Consider the following 15918-nt stretch of genomic DNA (forward strand, 5'->3'; position numbering starts at 1 on the left):
ATTTGCATTATGGTGAATCTGCGGTCAAACACCTCATGGGGATGTGATTTTTGATACTATTGACCTTATCTATCTGACCTTTCCAATTGGTGTGTGAACTGGATAGCAATATATATATATATATATATATATATATATATATATATATATATATATATATATATATATATATATATATATATATATATAGTCTATGTTTTGATGTCATTATGTTTTCCTGATAATGAAGTTTCCTTTATTTTATCCAGTGTACTTGCATTAAATGTGTGTGACATTTTGCTCTTTTTGTCTTTTTTTAACTCGGCAGTTGTCTATTAATCAGTATGAGTTTTTAAGATTTATTTTTTTCATTATCTCATGTAAATTATTGATCCCTCTCATGCCTGCACTGCTCTTCTGTAAGTATAATAGCTGGAGATGAAAGACAGGTTTCCCCTCTCCCTGTATGCTCCTGCTTTAACATGATTTAGTTCATTACGGGGATTTGGTGCTGGAGAGAATGTCATATGCTAAGTTAACCTCTGCACACCTCAGTGGCTCAGTTCCAGTTGTGGAAGGGCATGAACATGCGCACCTCTTTGGCAAAGTCCCCAACTTTTAAAAAACTGGAGTCGCTGCTGCATGTATCCAACAGTGTCACTGCACTCAATAAATCTGCGAGGGTCTGATTCAGACACCCACACATCGCCATCCAGTGTCCTTGAATGTTAATGCCATATCAGTTCAGAAAGAGTGATCTATCAGCTCTGCCACAAGTCAATGAGTCACTGAGAGCACTTTTAATTGTGTGGATAGTAGCTGTTGTCCATTTCATAAATATATTGAATAAAATACTCAAAGATCATTTCAAACCAACACTCTGAGCTTGTCTTTTCATTGAGCACCTATACTGTGAGGACAGCCAACAATCCCATTGAGAAATTAGCAGGGTCCCCTGTGTTTTCCTCTCCTTTAATGAATAATTCAGCTGTCAGGGTGAAAGCAGGACGAGGAGACCTTGTCACTGGTGACTGACTCAGCACTCTGTGGCCGGAGGGTGACACTCGATACCTGAGCATCCGGTTCCCTCCATAACAGGTTGTGGTGCTACAGCATGTCTCCCGTGTAGGTGGCCACTTGATTGTCCAAGTGCAGAGGAAATGCAGAGGAGGAAAGGAAGTTTTGTACAGTTTGGATTTACACATCATCAGTACAATAAAAGATCTGCAGGTCATGATACTTTGTTTGTTATTGTTTGTTAGAAGTGTGTGGCTCTAAAGAATACCAATGTCAATAGGTTGAGCCATCACTTTAGTCCAGACTGAAATCTTCTTCTAGCAGTTCTTTGAATAAGTGTTAAAAAAATTGCTAAGTGTATCCTTATGACTTTAGTTATCTTTTTTCTGCCACCACAGATTTCACTTTGGTGTGGTTTGGATGATATATACAATACCAATAACAGATAAAAAAAAAAACAGATATCCCAACAACTGGTCCAATAAAATGAACTGTATCAAACTCCTGTCCTTTCTTTAAGTGCAATGTGTTTTCCTGCAAAGGCTGTGTTTTTAGCCTTTTAGTGGTAAAGATCTACATAAAATGTTGTTTTCCTTAATGACAGCTGGGCTCTAAAGTGTGAGCATTTCACTGGATATGACAGTGAATGTACGTCATTATTTAATCCCACTACACTGATTCTGTTCTTACACTTAGGTTGGCAAAATGCTCAGATTGCTGAACTCCAAAGTCAGTTATCATTAGCAATGAGAAAAGATGCAACACATTCAGCCAACAGAGTGGATTGTTGGTAAAAATGACAAACATCACTAGCAGCAGGTGATAGCAGCAGTTGCTCATTAATGTTAATTCTATGACTAATTTCATGACCAAACAAAAATTAAACTTGGCTATTGTTGGGTTGCCAAGTTTCTCTCTGCAGCCAGTTACAACATCAGTACAAATATGATTCATTTGGTGGAAGAAGCATCACTCAGTAACACTACTGTACAGTGTACGATGAGTGGACTGCGTGATTGAGGTCTCAACTCCACACAATGGTGTGAACGCATTTCAGAAATTCTCCGTGTTAAACACTTCTTCATATTATTTCTTTCAGTACAACAAAAAATACAATAACATTTTGTACCAGGACCTCTAGTATTTGGATCAAACACCTCATGCAAAATAAGGTGCGTCTGATTTAGTAGCTACAGCTGTTGTTTCAGTGTCTCATATACATATTTAATCAACATTTAGGTAAATATTGGTGGTGTAGTAATAATAATAATAGAAAATAATAATAGTGTAACATTAGCATTAGAAAACTTGGCTGAATCAGAAAGCATGAGACCAGCTCCTGTATGGGCTCACTTTGTCTACCACATTAAAGGCACAAAGGAGATCAACAAGAGCCACACTGTTTACAAAATATGCCAAGTGACTGTAATAAATGCAAATCACAGTGTTACTGCTGAATAAAAACATTTTTTAAAATTACAATTCTATGATGGTATGATCTTTATAATATGATAGTTTTCCTAAAATTACATAAAAAAACACTGTGGCTTAAAAAAACCACCATACTCATCTCACCATATTGCAATATACTAAATCATAATACCTGTGCACAATACACACAATACACAGCCCTATTAAATATACGTATTAGATTATTACATAATCAAAACTGAAAGACTCAGTTTGGGATGGAGGCCAAAAACTATTTGAGTGGCACATCTGAACAAACACACAAAACAACAGCAACATAAACATGAAATATTCCAAGATCTAATGCAATGTGCCCAAGTTAACTGTCCAGCTTGGCTTATATCAAACATACAGCATGTCAAATACTCCTTCTGAGTGATTATATATTTTAATGCCTCTCTACCTGCGCCTGAGGTTATATACATAAACCTACCCATCAAATTTGATGTAAATTCTGTTTTTCCTATTATGTATAAAAGCAATGACAATATAATCATACTGCGCAAGAAAGTCTAATAAATCCGACCCTGATAAATGCCCATCTATATATCTATCCATCGGTTATGTATGCCTGCTTACCATGTAGGTGAAGTGGTGAAGTACACCCTGGACAAAGGTCTGTTTATAAGAGCCATGATAAATATGGCACATTAAAAATATTAGTTGTAATCTAATGATAAGGGTTATGATTAGAGGGCACACATTTTCAGAATTTTACAGTATATCTATTAATTGATACTAAATACCAAATGATCCCTACCTCCTGCCCAATGCATGCTGGAATATGCTTCAAACATTTAGTGGGTAGTGTAGTAAGAAGATGTGATAATGGGCTACACATTGGTGATACTGCCAGCTAGTGAGCACTTCTCTACAGTGCCACTGAAAATTAGATTTTAGCTGTACTATTGGGTGTAAAGAGGAAACTGGATCATCGCTTTAATTCATGTCTTGATGTAAATGACTTGACATCCATGTGGGGCTAAAACTTCAACAAAAACAGAAACCTTACTATCAGTCTTATGAGTAAAACATAGTGCTAATCATTAGTGATGTAGAAAGAGAAAAAGAAACAGCTTTCCCCCAAATATAAAAGAGGCTTTTATTGAGAATTCAAACAGGTGTCATACTAGTTTCTGAGAAGCAAAACAAATGACAGGCTACTGAGCCGTAAATAGCACAGCAGACGATGGGAGATTGGCCATATGTCCACTGTGTGTGTGAGCGCCAGCTACACTGGCTTGGTTTGAGATTGGATTCTTTTGGGAACATCCCAGTAAAAGCTCCTTTGGGATGGAGAGAGTGTCATCTACAGCATCCATTCACTCCATTTGGTTCAGCTGAAATACTTAAACAGTGCAGTTATCTCTCCTTGGTTTGAATGCATTCATAATAACTTTGCTGAATATTCTCTCTCCGACAATTGAAACTTTGTTAGAATTGGTGACTCATTGTTGGGACATAAATTTTCCATGCAGTAAGAAACCACAGTTGATCTAAATTGTGGTCAAGTGTTTAATCAGTTTAAAATGCACATTTATGTATATTATTAGCTCGCTTCATGCCCCCTCTACATTCACTGCTACTACTACTAGTAGATGGGTCTCAAGACTCCTGTATGTGTGAGTGTAAGGGTGTCAGGCAAGGATAGGGCATTCTCCGAGGCATGCACAGCTCCATCTGGGCCAAAATAATTGGTCTGCTATTCATATTCAGGAGTGTAATAGCCTCTAGCTATTCATACAGTCACACATGAACTAGTTACACCAAGAACAATCAAAAGATGAGTTGACCCAAGTGTCAGTTTTTCAGGAGGGTTTATCCAGACAACATTGTGAGAAAATCTAACCTAGTTTGATGAGATGCATGAGAAGATAAATCCCTTTTCTGACTGAATGTCAAACATTATCCACAGGCTTCCAGTCTGCTGCATTTAGCAGGAAATTTACAGTGTCTGTGATGCAGAAACAATGTCGAATCGTGCTAGTCTGGAGTGAATCTCAGCATGTCACTGAATCTTGCATTATGATGAACTGCCATTAATAGAACCGACTCACTTCGAGTAAAAAAACATCTGCCTTTGTTTCCCCAAGAAAGTCCTGCAGCGGTCCTGTGCTCTGAAATGCATAAAGTTACAGTGGAAGCTTATAGTGAATTAAAATCATGTTGAATAATTACGTTAATGTTCCTCACATTTGTGAGTGCGATGATAATAAAATGCACAGTAACATGTTTGCTGTTTTAAATGTTTTCATGGCTGCAACAATGTACAGTGAGAATAAACTGGATGTATTTTCCTATTAAAACACCATCAACATCACCATCAGTGAAGTGGGGCTACTGTAAGGCTCCCTGCTGTAAAGGTAAGCTGCTGCTTATGTTTTCCTGTATAAAAACACCTAGAATCACCTGTGTAATGGAAGAAAGCACCTTTCATCATCTGATCATTCCTCAACAAGATAAATATGGTGGTCAAGGCATTTAGAGACAAATGCTATCCTCTTGGTGGCGAGGGTTTGGAGTGGTGTATTTATCATGGTTTGAAGTGGTGTCTGAGTCTAACCAAAGTACTGATTATTCAGACTGAAGAGGAGCTGCCAGCCCATTACCTCCCAGAAAATAACAATGTGAACACCCGCCTCCCTGGCCTTTCCCAGTGTAGTCTGTCAGAGCTTGTCAGCTGCAGCACCATTCATTCAATCTCAACAAGCACACTGCTCCAGAATGCATTCCTCATCATGAGCTATCTCTCCCTCCTTTTAGATTCACTCTCCCTACACTGCCTCACATTACCACCCAATGTCTTGCAGGTTGCCCCCCCCCACTCCACCCCTTCAGCCCCACCCCACCCGTTCACTTCCTTCCATTCTGCAAGCCTCCGCTGCTCCACCCCTCCACCCTACTTGGTCCTGATGAGCCATTGTGAGATTCAAGCAGATGGATGGGGAACAAAAGGGTGAGAGGGGGCCCCCTCTGCCTGTCCCTCTTGTATCACTGCCAACCAGGCCCTGGGTAATCTTCTCAAGCTTTCACGGCAGAGCAATGAATAACCTCAGCCTACTCTCTGAGACCCAGGCTCCGCTGCAGACACCCCCTTCTTATCTCACCCTCTGCAGACTCGTCAGGGCCGGCTGCTCCCCGGATAGCATCTCTCACCCTCGCTTTCTACTCACTGTCTCTGCCCTCCACACCCAATCAGTTTTTTTTTTTTTTTGTTTCTAGGGGCGTGTTACAAGGCCCGGAGATTAATTGGGGCTGTGGCTGGATGACATCTGGTCCCAGCTTCATAAAAGTCTGGGTCCTTAGGTCTACCAGGTTTATAATGAAGTATATATAAGTTAATTTTCTCGTCAGCAGACCGTTAGTCAGAGCTTCTACAATGGCCATTTCAACAGTTTTACAGGGACAGTTCAAAAAAATTAATAAATTCAAATAAATTTGTTTACCATTATTTGCTAATGGAGCAAAAGCTGGTGTTAAAGAATACTTGTAAATATCTTTTCACCTGTTTATTACTCACACTGATTATTAATTTTCTTATTGTAAGCAAATCTCACAGAAAGACCAAAACCAGCAATAAAATGATCTATGAGCAGGTATGACTCTCTAAAGCATCACAAAGGGTATTCCTCAGAGCTTTATTGTAGTTCCAGAACTATAAAAAAATCATATCAGTGTGCCACACTGTTGCACTGAATGTCATATTGATTCACATAAGCACTGTAGTTTATTTTGTGTTGATTCCATATATGCCGGCATAGTGATAGTCCTTGGCCCTGTTTGGGCTCTGTAGGTATTACATTACCTACAGTATGTAGCTGGGAAACTTTTAAAGGATAAAAACATATTTCGTCCTGTTTTAGAAGGACATCTTCATTACATCTTCAAACAAATGGGTTTGAAAAAAATAGACCGAGAAAGCTTCATTCTTTTTCACTGATCAAACAAATAAAACCTGAACAGATAAGAACAAACCCACAGACAGTACTTTAGGCTAAAACTGTTGTAGTCTAATACAACAGTCCTGCAGTAAATCCCCCTCCTTCATGAATAGCATAATGTTCCGTTTTTGTTCAAACTGTTTTATTAGAGAGGTGTTGCTCCAACTGTATAATCATTTTGGAGTTAATAAACTGTGTTGCATTGTGTTTAGGCTAGGCTAAATAAGAGAAACACCTCTCAAAGCCTCTCTAAAACAAAAACTGAACAAGCAGATAGGATTTATCACTGGACTGTCATATTAGGCTGCATAGTCCATAGTTTACCACAGTGATGGTTTTGGTGTTGTTGTGGGATCTGTTGACTATAAGAAACCATAGAATACTGACAGTCTAGCTCTTTAAATTTAAGTCATAAATTTACTGATACTAATTTTGTTATGATAACAACTGACTCCTGCAACGAAATCACAGCATTTGAAAAATAGAATTTAAAAGTTAATTACTAGACCTGAGCACTGATGCTCTGCAGTCACTAGTAAGAGCTTTAAGCCTGTGGCTCAACACTAAAAACAATCCACCTGTTCTGCTTTACAGGAACAGCTCAATCACCCCACAGCTTCCTTGCATGGCCCTATTAAAATATTGAGCATGTACTTAAGTGCTATTTGGCCAAGTGTCATTTAGGCTGAAGGACCCTCCATCCACAAAAGATGTCTTGAAGTGACTGGATCAGAGCTGGTAGTGAACCACAGAGGAATACACAGGTGTTGAATTATTTACTATGAATGAAATATTTATACCTTTGTCCCACAATCTACTAACTACAACACTGAAGTGGAGCTGCAGTTACACTAAGAGCAGAAGCCACTTCAGTGAAGTTTATGTTTGTTTTAGTAATACAAGATAAAGTTGCTTTTGGATTAATTAAGACAAGATTTATATATGTCTTTAACCTGGATTTTATAATAAAATCGTTCTGAACTTAAATCAGAACTTAAAAAACCGCGTAAGGTCTAAAAATAATACCTAAAAGAACCACAAATTGCTGTTTCTTACTTTATTTGCAGTTTCAACTGCAGTATTTCCATTTAATCTTTTGTTTGAAATTGATTTATTTCACCATAAACATAAAACATGAAACTTGTAAACCTATAGGCTGGCTTCAAACTCTGTCTATTGTGCAAAGCGACGAGGGCAAATTGTACAAGACCTTGTCTGTAAAGCTTTCCATTTAGTTCCATAAACTGTGATGACATCCTCTGAATCAATTATAGTTACATTAACTTTTGGGAAGCACTTGCCAAAATTTTCAAGATTAGGCTATGATTAATGATGGACCTTAAATCTTTGTTCAAACCGGACTGTTCAAAAACAAAGGAAGACATGACGTTTACTCACTTCCTTTCAACACTTTCTGCCTGCTATTTTATTACAAAGCTGCTGCACTCAAAAACAGTTCATAAAATAACCGCAGCATGCATGTTTGTATCCTTTATCCTTTCAAAAATGCCATAACGCAGGTGTACCACTTTCATGCAGATAAAACACTGACAGTATACAAGCCTGTAAGACACCTTTATGCGATATGAAAGACGAAGTATGCTTCCATAGCTGCTCGGCAAAGCCTTTAGTGTTGTACTGCAGGAAGAAAAACAAGATCCACTGTCAGGACACAAAAGCAAGTAAATTCAAATTGTTCAAGTGAAGCAGGGCCCTGTGTGTTCTGAGGAACCAAGACCCGATCCTTGACCTAGATCAGACATGGTTCAAATTATACTAATTAGGTTGGGTGGGGACTTTTACTGCCAGAGCACTCAGGTTGTAAAAGTGTATAATACAAGGGGATCTGTATTATCTTGAAACATAAAATGGTATGCTATGAAAATACAATAATTCATCTACATTTGATTCACAAGTAGTCAGACAGACTACTTAGACTACTTAGTCAGACAGAATTCTTCTGTCTGTCTACTGGTGCAGGAAATGAAAAAAACAACTGAAAAATAGAAATAAATAACTTTTAGAAATGGTCTCTATAACTTTGCACTTTGGACATTATTATTATTTTGCTGCTCATTAATTGCCCTGCATCATGATGCCAGTGTTGGTGTATTCTGTCTGTTAGGCCTTGCATGAACAAAACAGCCTTCTCGGTCATTTGAATGGAGCCAGTTTGGCGGCACAGCAGGGGTGCCACAGCAGGAGGGTTTGGCAAAGCAATGCAGAGTTGTCCATTAAAAAGTGAATATGGCTCAACTTTGTTACAGTGCAATGTCAGCCACGAAGGTGTCGTGTAGACACGCAGGAACACCTGGTAGATTACTTTGTAATATGGTCTAACTTCTCTGCTAGCAGGAAAAATCGCAGACGCCAAACTGTGTATAACAGGGCAGCACTACACTAAAAATAAAAATCACATGTCGGCTACCAGTTGACCACAGCATTCATTTAAAATTTTTACTTTAGATCCTAAAAGCATTTTATGGCCCCCGGCATTTTATGTATATATTTCTGTGTCCTTATAAACAGACACAGAGTCTGGGCTCATCAAAGGGAGCACTGTATAATTAGTATAATTAGTATCTAATTATTTTTTCTTCCTCTTAAGAAAACAGTTGCACTATATGCTGTACAGTGAGATGAGGGTAACCACATAAATGAGACACTGAAAACTCTGCTATAAATGGGTTACTTTCATAAATAGCAGGAAATAGTTCAACACAAGTGTTCATTTACAAATGTGCTATTTTTGTGAAAGTCTGTATTACCTGTCAGACCAGTGTATATTCATGTGTCATATAAAGAGAGCTGCTCTCAGAGGTTTATGGACATCTATGAGAGACAACAACACAGAACAGGAGCCTTATTTAGATAAAAAAGGCTTTGCTGGAATATCAGGCATCATCGCTTGACACACAGTCACAGTCTGAGCAGTTGTTTATACATAATTCCTTTGTACTTTCAGGAGCTCATTCTGCTGTTGATCATATTCTCTTCTATCTATGTTCAGAAGCTGACCTGTTGTGCAGAGATGTGCATATTTACTCTATTCATAGGCTCCACACAGTACACATGCTACAGGCACATATTCATTACTAAGTAGCCTGTGGCGACTGTCATGTGCAGACAATGGTGGAAGACAAAAACAGTGTATCTACCACACAAGGAATCTTCCACACTTGTAACCGCACTATGGAGATAGCACTCCAAACTGCGTGTTTTTTTTTAATCATATTCACATAATCTTGAGAGTCGTATGCAGAATTACAGATAAGCCTCCTTATGTTGCTCAGATATTACTGCAAATGAGCATGTCTGAGAAATGTAACACCTTGCACAGACTTTTGCATTTTAATTTCTGTGGCATCTGTGACCAGTTCGTCAAGTCCCTAACCCCCTCAGGGGACCCCCAACCTATCTGCTGCAGACCCCCAAAACCCATGAGGAAAGGGTGGGTGGGTAGATGAGGGGGGAGCAGGGACACGTTTGATTGATGATGGTGTGAATTAAGCAGAAAGAGATGGAGAGAATCCTTTTATCAGGCCAGGAACACGAGTGGATTAAAATGTAGTTGTACAACCCCTCTATATAATGCAGCAGCCTGGCCGCATATCACAAGGCACCAGAAGCCAAGATGAGAGCCGCTTGTTATTGTTGCCCCAATGCACCAGATGAAACTTCGCTGAAGCAGGAAAACAGGGCTCAAACGGGGGCTGAAAACCAAACTGAAATGAATAAACATATTCAAAAACTATCCTGAAAATTGATAAATTGTTGTGGTCATTTTATTAAGACAAAATGCACAACATTCACAGGTTTTCGTGAATGTTACAATAAAAATGTCAACGCTAAATCCTCTTCTTTTCATGTCGTAATTATGCACATACTACAGAATGCAGTTCTCAAACAGCATCAGGGCATCCTTCCTGACCACCTTAAAGGCCTTAATGGACCTGCAGCATGTTTCTGTCTGGCAGTAGCCTCTGTGCCCAGCTCTACAGCTGCTCTGCTGATGTTTTGTGCCACTGCATAATTTATTGCCCTCTTTGTAAGCTTCATCTTGCACTTCCTCTTCTCGTGGTGCAGGTGAGAGTTCAGCTGTTTGGTTTAACACATCACTGAGAAGGGTCTCAGACCTGGCTCCACAGCAGCGGACCCCACATGTGACAAATGCAATTAGAGGGAAATATGCAATTACTGCAGTCCCCACTCTCTCATGCGGTTAGACAAGGACAATTTGTCAGTGAGGCCCCAGTGGTATGTCCTAAGCCTGGATAGGGACCTGCAGGTATCATTGTCCCCACCTCCTTCTCAAGAGCTGGCCTGTGGTGTTGGATGCCCTGAAGCCCCTGGGAGGCCTGGCAGAAGAAGATGTATAGCCAGAGAAAAGAGAGAGTTCAGTAATCAAAAACAAACCCCTTGTCTTTGACTGTTTATGTTACATGCCGCTGTTTTCTCCCCTCGACTACAGCGAGGCTGCATTTAATAACTATTGGCTGAAGGAGAAACTACTACAATACGAAACAAGGGGCAAAAGTCTAACTGTATTTCTTTTCTTTTATTATTTTATGTCGTTTGATTTTATGTTCAAGTAAAAACAATGTTCCACATGGTCACATTTAATTTGTTTGTGATTTGGAAATAGATTTAGCTAGACATGCTTAAATATACTTAGAACCAAATGGTTTTAGAGGCAAGGTATCAGTTCAGCAGCTTTATAAGTCCACCAAGTTTCATGAAACTCGGAAAAAATCAAAACTTCACAAAAATACAAACAAAATCTATGCAGTTTATTTTGTGACATGTTGGTGGTATGGCTAGATAAAAATAGTCCCTAAATGTCCAATTCATATCCTTAAAGGAATTGCTTGACATTTTGGGAAATAGGACTATTTACCTTCTTGCCAAGGGAGACAAAAGATTGATATTACTCTCATGTGTATATGGTATATATGTAGCTTGAGCCAGCAGTCTGTAGCCTAGCTCAGCATAAAAACAAAAGCTGCATACAAGCAAACTTTAAAAGTATTGGTGGCTGATGGATAGAAAAAATAATTTTAAACATTCACAGGGAAAAGCAACATTTAAATATCTAATTTAATTCAAAAGAAAGATTGTATTGGTCTAAATAAAGACACCACACACTCTATATCGCTCTTTGTTAATTTAATAGTGTTTTTTCTCATGTTCAATCGCACTTTAAGCTTTCAGTAATTCATTATGAAAAATAAACTGACATATCTAAGTTTATATAGTGAGCTTCTTACAGTTGCGTATTTACACATCCAGGAGTTAAAGAGTGACATTAGCTTTCACTTGGGGGCAAGAATCCAACATTCATTCTCTTTTGCTCTGTTTTTGTTCTCTGCCAACTTCTTAGGTAACTGTCTGGCTCAGCTGCTGAATGCACTACACTACTCATCAGCTGTGTGCTAACTGATGCTGGGAAGACTGATAGTGAAATTTACACCATGAGAGCAGTGAGACTGAACCAGAACACTTTACAAAACAACATTTACAAAAACAACATTTACAAACTGGTCAGCTAAATAAAGCGATAAGTCTTTATCAGCTACCCCTTTTCACACCACCACCTTGTTTTCATATTGCTGTGTGATATATTGCTGTTGAAAAATATCGGCTATAGCTGCTTAAACTCCTTCACATTTCATGGCGACCTGATTATTCAGTTTGCATCTCTCTGAAGAAATTGTTGTACACTCCTACAGATAATAATGAAGACAGCAGTTTCATATCTGTGAGGCTGCAGACTGAGCTGCTGCTCAACACTGCCTGATATATAAAGTGTATGACCTGCTGCATGCCTTTGTTCCTTCTTTGAATGGACATGATAGATAGAACTGGAGCAATGAAGCCAAAGACCATGACGATTTGAGCACTGACCTGGTTTTCACTGTAGTCATCATAAAACACAGAGCCAGCATCCTGGGGACATGTAATAACATCAGGTCTTTGGTGTAATTCACTATCGCAGTGTGTGACAATATAACAAAACCCATTACATTTGCCTTGTAATTTGCTGTCGCCCCAGCGAGGGATTCAGGTGACTGCGACCCCCATAATGGAGTTCCAGTGATGAGGACAGGTCTGTTTATTAGCCACATGCGGTCAAGCGTGGCAGGAACAGCTGAGCGCGGGCAGGTGTCGGGCCCTGCGAGGGCTCAGGCACCGCTGGCAGGCCTCGGCGTTCATTTCACGCACGTTATCGCCACTCTAGCTGGGCTGAAAAAGGAGGTCGCTGGGTGCACAACAATATTACTGCTGAGTGATGAGGGTTCCTCAGAGTCACTCTGGTGTGTACTATTTGGTTTGTTTGTGGAAATCAATGAGTCATATGCTGTTTTGTTGCTAGTCAAGCTGGAGGAGGAGTTCTATAAATGAAACATCAGGAAGTGTTTTTTTGTTTTTGGAAGCCATGTAATTTCAAAGAGCCACTGAAATATCCAAAATCTATGCAAAGCCAAAGTGCAGTAAATGATAAGCGAACATTTCATTAGGACACAAAAATAAAAGGATCATACACTGTAAAGAAAGGTTATCTCTTCCAGCATGCTTGCTTGCAGACATTTATAAAGCCTTGAGGAGAAAATGAACTTCAAATTAAAATGTCTATTTGATGCATTATCCTAATAGGGACGGATAGGAGAAGAGAACTCTATGGTGCTCTCATCCTTCAGCCTGAGGGGACAGACTTGGGGAGATGTCATTAACAACTTAGCCCATCAAGATGAGCCAGTTGGGAGGTGGATTCACAGAGATTGTCCGCTGTTTTGACAGGTGTCTGTGCTGGTTAATTTATCAGGCAATTACAGAATAAATGGAGCTATCTTTACATGGGAAACATGATTGATCCTATAAAAAATTCGATAGTTTCTTTGTAGACTTTGATTTTGAACAGAGAAGAGTGCAAACACTAAATGCCTGATGAGTTTATCCTGTAGAAGATGTCCATTTCTCAGAGTGCTGGGCTTATCAATTGCATTTGTCCAGATATAGTCATATTCAAACTTTGGTGTAAGGCCATCTGCAATTGTAAATAAAAACACTTTCACAGACAAAAGGATAAACTTACGGTATGTAAGATAAGAATGGATAATGCCTTGAGCAGGTCTGCAACTAATGATTCTCTACAGTTATTGATTAATCTGACAAAAATTTTTATTAACTGTCTACAACAAAAAAGACTTCTTAACCAAACAAACACATAAGTTGATGCCTTCAAGTCTTTTTATTTTAATAACAAATAGTCCAAAATCTAAAGAAATTCTTTTTACTATTACACACAGTAAGCTAGAGAAAGGAATCGCATTCTCACAATTAAGATGTCCAAACTAAGGAGTTCTGGGAATTTTCTTTTCAGTTTAAGAAAATTGGAAAATTAAAGGTAAGGTTGGCAATTCCTTTCAGAAGCATTTTTTGTTGCATTTCTTAAATTTCTCTTTTCATCCTGATGATAATGAATGTACTAAATGCACTGACAGCATAAAGGAAAAAAAAATCTGTCACCTGTGGCAGCCTACAGTGGATGGCCTACCTAGATGTCAGCCTACTTCCTACTTGTACGCACTCTGCCCTTACACTCACTGCATGAGCATAAGAGTTTCCCACAAGGCATTGCAGGCAGATGTGTTAGTGCACTGTATTTGTAGCTACAGCTGGCAAGCTCTGGCAGAGAAGGTTCCCATATCTTTCCTTCACAAATGAAAAACTATGTTCATGTATTCTGTATTCTTAAAGGGTTGCAGATTATTTTTTATAGTCAATGAATCAACTAATCATTTTAGTTGGAGATGTAAGAAAAGTCCCATGTTGCCTCAGCACTTTTCAGTCTGAGCATCAACGCTATTATCGATGGGCCAGACAGCAGACAGGCAGGCAGGCTTAATGCAGCTTATATAAAGTGTGACCCAGGAAGGCAGGGCTTTCTGTAAGTGTGCCCATGTGGACGTGCTTCCAGCAATAGTTATGCTTCTGCCAGCTGCATCATCTGTGCCTCCACAAAAGCATGCCCTTTGAAAAGTGCTCAACACACAGAAAAGCAGTGATGCGTGGTGCACATGCATCAGTGTGCAGACATGCACACTGACATTACTCTTTCTTCAACTTTACATACCCAATAAAACTGACTGTTGCAATGATTAAAAAGGATCAATTTCACAGTGAAGAAATTAAATTTGCTTTACTTTTGGTAAATTTTCTCTCTATTTAGATGTAAATCTTGCACAAATATTCAGAAAGAACCAAAATACTGAGGCTGGATTAAAAAGATTGAGGTGAAATCTAAATACGCAGTGGCAGATTGAAGTAGGAGCAACAGAGCTCATCTGTCCTCTAGCAAAAGACTCACTGTGACTCATACCAAGCGCACACATCACTGTAGAGACACTCAATTATGATTCAAATCTCCATAACGGGGCAATAAAGCCATTTGTCATGTGACCATCTGCAGTGCATCTCCTTGGATTCTGCCTGAATGCAGTTAGCCCCTCCACACTGTGAAAGTGCAAAGAGTAGAATGTGCGGATTTATTAGTGTCAGGCTCAAACTGTAATCACCACAGGATCAGTGCTGTGCCGATAGATTAATTTCATTTTCTGTGAATTTTTCTGCTATCTGAAAATCTCTGGAGCTTGGAAACAAAGACATGTCCTGCAGCTGTCTTTGTTTAACTTTTTCTCTTTAGATTTAAAACAAGTGTGAAGTGAGGGAGCAACACTAGTTTAGTCCTAGCACCGTAATTATCGCCTGTTTTCGTCTCCCAGGGATGTTCATGGACAAGGGCCTCATACCAGGTGACAGAATGCCTGCCAGCCGCCCCCAGCTCCCCGCCCCCACACCAGAACGGTGACTATTATAAACCAAAAACGTATGCTCTCAATATATATGCAAATGATGCTTGGTCCCAAGGTGAAGTTCTTAGAGCAGCAACGCTGCTTGCCTCTGTTTTGCTCATTTGCAGGATGTTGAGAGTAACAAAGACCACAGGAAATTGAAAAATTGTTACTAAGTATTAGAAAAAGCAATCATTTTTTCCAGGCAGTCTAATCCTGTGGAAATTGATCTTACCTCTCTCCCTGACATGCACTAGTAGGAAAAACACATAAGAGGAAAATGCCTGTCTCAGTTGCCTAGTGGAAAATTTGTTTGGTAGCAGATTTCCTTTATTTTCATTTCCACATTGTACTGCTGTGTCAGAAACTGGTCTCTTTGTGTGTTTATTTGACAGCAAACAGGTGTAGTGAATCCTCAGAAAGAAATTAGTAACTGGTGTGTAATTGTTTTCAAGACTAAAAGTAACTAAGTAATCTCTCTGTGGGCCAGCCCATACTATGCTGCATGCATGCATTTTAAACAGGCTGATACCATCTCACTAATGCATTTGCTCTTCCTTTGCATGGAAGTACAAATTGGAAAAGACAGTCTATTACCCACTGCTCTGACCTTTGTGATGGAACATAATGTGAAAAGACCTACAATGCCTTTATTTGAG

Source organism: Mastacembelus armatus, chromosome 7 (assembly GCF_900324485.2).
Source record: "Mastacembelus armatus chromosome 7, fMasArm1.2, whole genome shotgun sequence".
Classification (NCBI taxonomy): Eukaryota; Metazoa; Chordata; class Actinopteri; order Synbranchiformes; family Mastacembelidae; genus Mastacembelus; species Mastacembelus armatus.